The sequence below is a fragment of the Triturus cristatus genome, chromosome 4_1 (assembly GCF_964204655.1).
Source record: "Triturus cristatus chromosome 4_1, aTriCri1.1, whole genome shotgun sequence".
In the NCBI taxonomy this organism is placed as follows: Eukaryota; Metazoa; Chordata; class Amphibia; order Caudata; family Salamandridae; genus Triturus; species Triturus cristatus.
The window spans coordinates 108,326,104-108,331,103 of record NC_140585.1 but is presented as its reverse complement, the minus strand read 5'-3'; the positions used below and the strand labels follow the sequence as shown (position 1 = coordinate 108,331,103).

At 44.3% G+C, this 5,000-nt stretch overlaps 9 non-coding genes across 9 annotated transcripts; 6 read left to right on the top strand and 3 right to left on the bottom strand.

Moving 5' to 3' along the window:
- Positions 1 to 761: 761 nt before the first annotated feature.
- On the top strand, positions 762 to 847 carry TRNAY-GUA (transfer RNA tyrosine (anticodon GUA)). The gene is given in 2 exon segments: positions 762 to 798; positions 812 to 847. It is a non-coding gene; the product is annotated as a tRNA-Tyr (tRNA).
- A 129-nt stretch (positions 848 to 976) lies between these two features.
- TRNAA-CGC (transfer RNA alanine (anticodon CGC)) lies at positions 977 to 1,048 on the top strand. The gene has a single exon. It is a non-coding gene; the product is annotated as a tRNA-Ala (tRNA).
- Positions 1,049 to 1,247: 199 nt separating this feature from the next.
- On the bottom strand, positions 1,248 to 1,320 carry TRNAM-CAU (transfer RNA methionine (anticodon CAU)). The gene has a single exon. It is a non-coding gene; the product is annotated as a tRNA-Met (tRNA).
- A 997-nt stretch (positions 1,321 to 2,317) lies between these two features.
- Positions 2,318 to 2,403, top strand: TRNAY-GUA (transfer RNA tyrosine (anticodon GUA)). Its single transcript is given in 2 exon segments — positions 2,318 to 2,354; positions 2,368 to 2,403. It is a non-coding gene; the product is annotated as a tRNA-Tyr (tRNA).
- Positions 2,404 to 2,532: 129 nt separating this feature from the next.
- On the top strand, positions 2,533 to 2,604 carry TRNAA-CGC (transfer RNA alanine (anticodon CGC)). Its single transcript has one exon. It is a non-coding gene; the product is annotated as a tRNA-Ala (tRNA).
- A 199-nt stretch (positions 2,605 to 2,803) lies between these two features.
- TRNAM-CAU (transfer RNA methionine (anticodon CAU)) lies at positions 2,804 to 2,876 on the bottom strand. Its single transcript has one exon. It is a non-coding gene; the product is annotated as a tRNA-Met (tRNA).
- A 997-nt stretch (positions 2,877 to 3,873) lies between these two features.
- TRNAY-GUA (transfer RNA tyrosine (anticodon GUA)) lies at positions 3,874 to 3,959 on the top strand. The gene is given in 2 exon segments: positions 3,874 to 3,910; positions 3,924 to 3,959. It is a non-coding gene; the product is annotated as a tRNA-Tyr (tRNA).
- A 129-nt stretch (positions 3,960 to 4,088) lies between these two features.
- TRNAA-CGC (transfer RNA alanine (anticodon CGC)) lies at positions 4,089 to 4,160 on the top strand. Its single transcript has one exon. It is a non-coding gene; the product is annotated as a tRNA-Ala (tRNA).
- A 199-nt stretch (positions 4,161 to 4,359) lies between these two features.
- On the bottom strand, positions 4,360 to 4,432 carry TRNAM-CAU (transfer RNA methionine (anticodon CAU)). The gene has a single exon. It is a non-coding gene; the product is annotated as a tRNA-Met (tRNA).
- Between the last annotated feature and the right edge of the window lie 568 nt (positions 4,433 to 5,000).

The following is a 5,000-nucleotide window of genomic DNA, read 5'->3' as shown; positions in this document are numbered from 1 at the left end:
GCCATGCTTACCTTGGATTTTGGGCCGAAAGCTAGGCTGGCATCATGATGAAGGAAGAGATATGTCCTCCAACCGGGATGAGGACCCCGCTTAATCTGTCAGACGTTTGCCTTGAAAAATCCCATGAAATGGGGCTATCTCATTTTTGATGATTATAGATCAAAAGAATCCTACTTGTTGAAGACATCAAAGTGATGATTCATCTTGACAACCATAATGCTTTGATGATAGAAATCTGTCGCATCTCTCTTGATCATTGGTAAGGGTTCTTCTTCTAAACCAGAGACTCTTTACAGTAGCTTTTAGAAAAACGGAATATTTTGTTTATCTCAATCACCTTCAATCTACAGATTTTTCCGTTCTCTTTCCTTTTGAAAATGCATCCAAAATGCACGTTCTTGATGCTGGGTGCGTAGTAATGACTCCCATAACTTTCTGTCATTTCTTTCATGGTTCCGCGCAGCCATCCATTTGCCACCAATGCTGCCCAAGGTCTTTGTATCAAAGTTCCTTTCCTTTCTGTAAAATTGAAATTTGGAGCACCCCTGCTTATCCCCAAGCCAAGACAGAACATGAACTTTGGTCTGAAATCCTCCTTTGGGGTGATAAGACGTACCTTACAGTGTGCTCTAAGAACTGGTGACTTTGAGAGGGAGCTGCAGGTAATGTTCATGATTTTCATCGATCTGCTCCTGATCCCCACCCCCACAACCTTTCTTGAGCGAGAGATAATTACAGCGCTGAAAGATACTTCAGCCACTCCTTCGATAGCTCAGTTGGTAGAGCGGAGGACTGTAGCATAAAGTCAGACATCCTTAGGTCGCTGGTTCAAATCCGGCTCGAAGGATTTTGTGCTTCGATTTCCATATATTTCACTTTTATTCAAACAATACCTTCCATTGATTATGATCGAGACTTTGCAGTCCCTGGGTTTCAGGGATTCCCTGCATCCATCAAACAGCTCGAGTGCAAAAGTGGGGATGTAGCTCAGTGGTAGAGCGCATGCTTCGCATGTATGAGGTCCCGGGTTCAATCCCCGGCATCTCCAGGAGCCTCTGTTCCTTATCTTGGCTTTTTTCCAGAAGGCTAGCCTGCCATCATGCAGAAAGAAGAAGTTTGTCATGCAGTTGGGGTGAGAGCCCCACTTAAATAGTCAGACATTTGCTTTGGAAAAATCTTTGAACTAGGCATAGTTTGCGCATTTCAAGAAAATCGGAGAATTTTGCATTCCAAAAGAAGGAAATAAATGCCCTCTCTGAGGATCGAACTCAGGACCTTCAGATTATGAGACTGACGCGCTGCCTACTGCGCTAAGAAGGCTGTATATAGGCATCTGTACATAAGACCATGAAGATCATCCAGGTACAAGGCTGAAGGATTTTCCTGACTGACATTGTATACTGCAGAGTCGAATGGGGTGATGTGGCCGTCGGTTCAATGCAGGGTTTCCAATCATACAGTCAAACCTTGCAGAAGTGGGGATGTAGCTCAGTGGTAGAGCGCATGCTTTGCATGTATGAGGCCCCGGGTTCAATCCCCGGCATCTCCAGACTTTTGCCATGCTTACCTTGGATTTTGGGCCGAAAGCTAGGCTGGCATCATGATGAAGGAAGAGATATGTCCTCCAACCGGGATGAGGACCCCGCTTAATCTGTCAGACGTTTGCCTTGAAAAATCCCATGAAATGGGGCTATCTCATTTTTGATGATTATAGATCAAAAGAATCCTACTTGTTGAAGACATCAAAGTGATGATTCATCTTGACAACCATAATGCTTTGATGATAGAAATCTGTCGCATCTCTCTTGATCATTGGTAAGGGTTCTTCTTCTAAACCAGAGACTCTTTACAGTAGCTTTTAGAAAAACGGAATATTTTGTTTATCTCAATCACCTTCAATCTACAGATTTTTCCGTTCTCTTTCCTTTTGAAAATGCATCCAAAATGCACGTTCTTGATGCTGGGTGCGTAGTAATGACTCCCATAACTTTCTGTCATTTCTTTCATGGTTCCGCGCAGCCATCCATTTGCCACCAATGCTGCCCAAGGTCTTTGTATCAAAGTTCCTTTCCTTTCTGTAAAATTGAAATTTGGAGCACCCCTGCTTATCCCCAAGCCAAGACAGAACATGAACTTTGGTCTGAAATCCTCCTTTGGGGTGATAAGACGTACCTTACAGTGTGCTCTAAGAACTGGTGACTTTGAGAGGGAGCTGCAGGTAATGTTCATGATTTTCATCGATCTGCTCCTGATCCCCACCCCCACAACCTTTCTTGAGCGAGAGATAATTACAGCGCTGAAAGATACTTCAGCCACTCCTTCGATAGCTCAGTTGGTAGAGCGGAGGACTGTAGCATAAAGTCAGACATCCTTAGGTCGCTGGTTCAAATCCGGCTCGAAGGATTTTGTGCTTCGATTTCCATATATTTCACTTTTATTCAAACAATACCTTCCATTGATTATGATCGAGACTTTGCAGTCCCTGGGTTTCAGGGATTCCTTGCATCCATCAAACAGCTCGAGTGCAAAAGTGGGGATGTAGCTCAGTGGTAGAGCGCATGCTTCGCATGTATGAGGTCCCGGGTTCAATCCCCGGCATCTCCAGGAGCCTCTGTTCCTTATCTTGGCTTTTTTCCAGAAGGCTAGCCTGCCATCATGCAGAAAGAAGAAGTTTGTCATGCAGTTGGGGTGAGAGCCCCACTTAAATAGTCAGACATTTGCTTTGGAAAAATCTTTGAACTAGGCATAGTTTGCGCATTTCAAGAAAATCGGAGAATTTTGCATTCCAAAAGAAGGAAATAAATGCCCTCTCTGAGGATCGAACTCAGGACCTTCAGATTATGAGACTGACGCGCTGCCTACTGCGCTAAGAAGGCTGTATATAGGCATCTGTACATAAGACCATGAAGATCATCCAGGTACAAGGCTGAAGGATTTTCCTGACTGACATTGTATACTGCAGAGTCGAATGGGGTGATGTGGCCGTCGGTTCAATGCAGGGTTTCCAATCATACAGTCAAACCTTGCAGAAGTGGGGATGTAGCTCAGTGGTAGAGCGCATGCTTTGCATGTATGAGGCCCCGGGTTCAATCCCCGGCATCTCCAGACTTTTGCCATGCTTACCTTGGATTTTGGGCCGAAAGCTAGGCTGGCATCATGATGAAGGAAGAGATATGTCCTCCAACCGGGATGAGGACCCCGCTTAATCTGTCAGACGTTTGCCTTGAAAAATCCCATGAAATGGGGCTATCTCATTTTTGATGATTATAGATCAAAAGAATCCTACTTGTTGAAGACATCAAAGTGATGATTCATCTTGACAACCATAATGCTTTGATGATAGAAATCTGTCGCATCTCTCTTGATCATTGGTAAGGGTTCTTCTTCTAAACCAGAGACTCTTTACAGTAGCTTTTAGAAAAACGGAATATTTTGTTTATCTCAATCACCTTCAATCTACAGATTTTTCCGTTCTCTTTCCTTTTGAAAATGCATCCAAAATGCACGTTCTTGATGCTGGGTGCGTAGTAATGACTCCCATAACTTTCTGTCATTTCTTTCATGGTTCCGCGCAGCCATCCATTTGCCACCAATGCTGCCCAAGGTCTTTGTATCAAAGTTCCTTTCCTTTCTGTAAAATTGAAATTTGGAGCACCCCTGCTTATCCCCAAGCCAAGACAGAACATGAACTTTGGTCTGAAATCCTCCTTTGGGGTGATAAGACGTACCTTACAGTGTGCTCTAAGAACTGGTGACTTTGAGAGGGAGCTGCAGGTAATGTTCATGATTTTCATCGATCTGCTCCTGATCCCCACCCCCACAACCTTTCTTGAGCGAGAGATAATTACAGCGCTGAAAGATACTTCAGCCACTCCTTCGATAGCTCAGTTGGTAGAGCGGAGGACTGTAGCATAAAGTCAGACATCCTTAGGTCGCTGGTTCAAATCCGGCTCGAAGGATTTTGTGCTTCGATTTCCATATATTTCACTTTTATTCAAACAATACCTTCCATTGATTATGATCGAGACTTTGCAGTCCCTGGGTTTCAGGGATTCCTTGCATCCATCAAACAGCTCGAGTGCAAAAGTGGGGATGTAGCTCAGTGGTAGAGCGCATGCTTCGCATGTATGAGGTCCCGGGTTCAATCCCCGGCATCTCCAGGAGCCTCTGTTCCTTATCTTGGCTTTTTTCCAGAAGGCTAGCCTGCCATCATGCAGAAAGAAGAAGTTTGTCATGCAGTTGGGGTGAGAGCCCCACTTAAATAGTCAGACATTTGCTTTGGAAAAATCTTTGACCTAGGCATAGTTTGCGCATTTCAAGAAAATCGGAGAATTTTGCATTCCAAAAGAAGGAAATAAATGCCCTCTCTGAGGATCGAACTCAGGACCTTCAGATTATGAGACTGACGCGCTGCCTACTGCGCTAAGAAGGCTGTATATAGGCATCTGTACATAAGACCATGAAGATCATCCAGGTACAAGGCTGAAGGATTTTCCTGACTGACATTGTATACTGCAGAGTCGAATGGGGTGATGTGGCCGTCGGTTCAATGCAGGGTTTCCAATCATACAGTCAAACCTTGCAGAAGTGGGGATGTAGCTCAGTGGTAGAGCGCATGCTTTGCATGTATGAGGCCCCGGGTTCAATCCCCGGCATCTCCAGACTTTTGCCATGCTTACCTTGGATTTTGGGCCGAAAGCTAGGCTGGCATCATGATGAAGGAAGAGATATGTCCTCCAACCGGGATGAGGACCCCGCTTAATCTGTCAGACGTTTGCCTTGAAAAATCCCATGAAATGGGGCTATCTCATTTTTGATGATTATAGATCAAAAGAATCCTACTTGTTGAAGACATCAAAGTGATGATTCATCTTGACAACCATAATGCTTTGATGATAGAAATCTGTCGCATCTCTCTTGATCATTGGTAAGGGTTCTTCTTCTAAACCAGAGACTCTTTACAGTAGCTTTTAGAAAAACGGAATATTTTGTTTATCTCA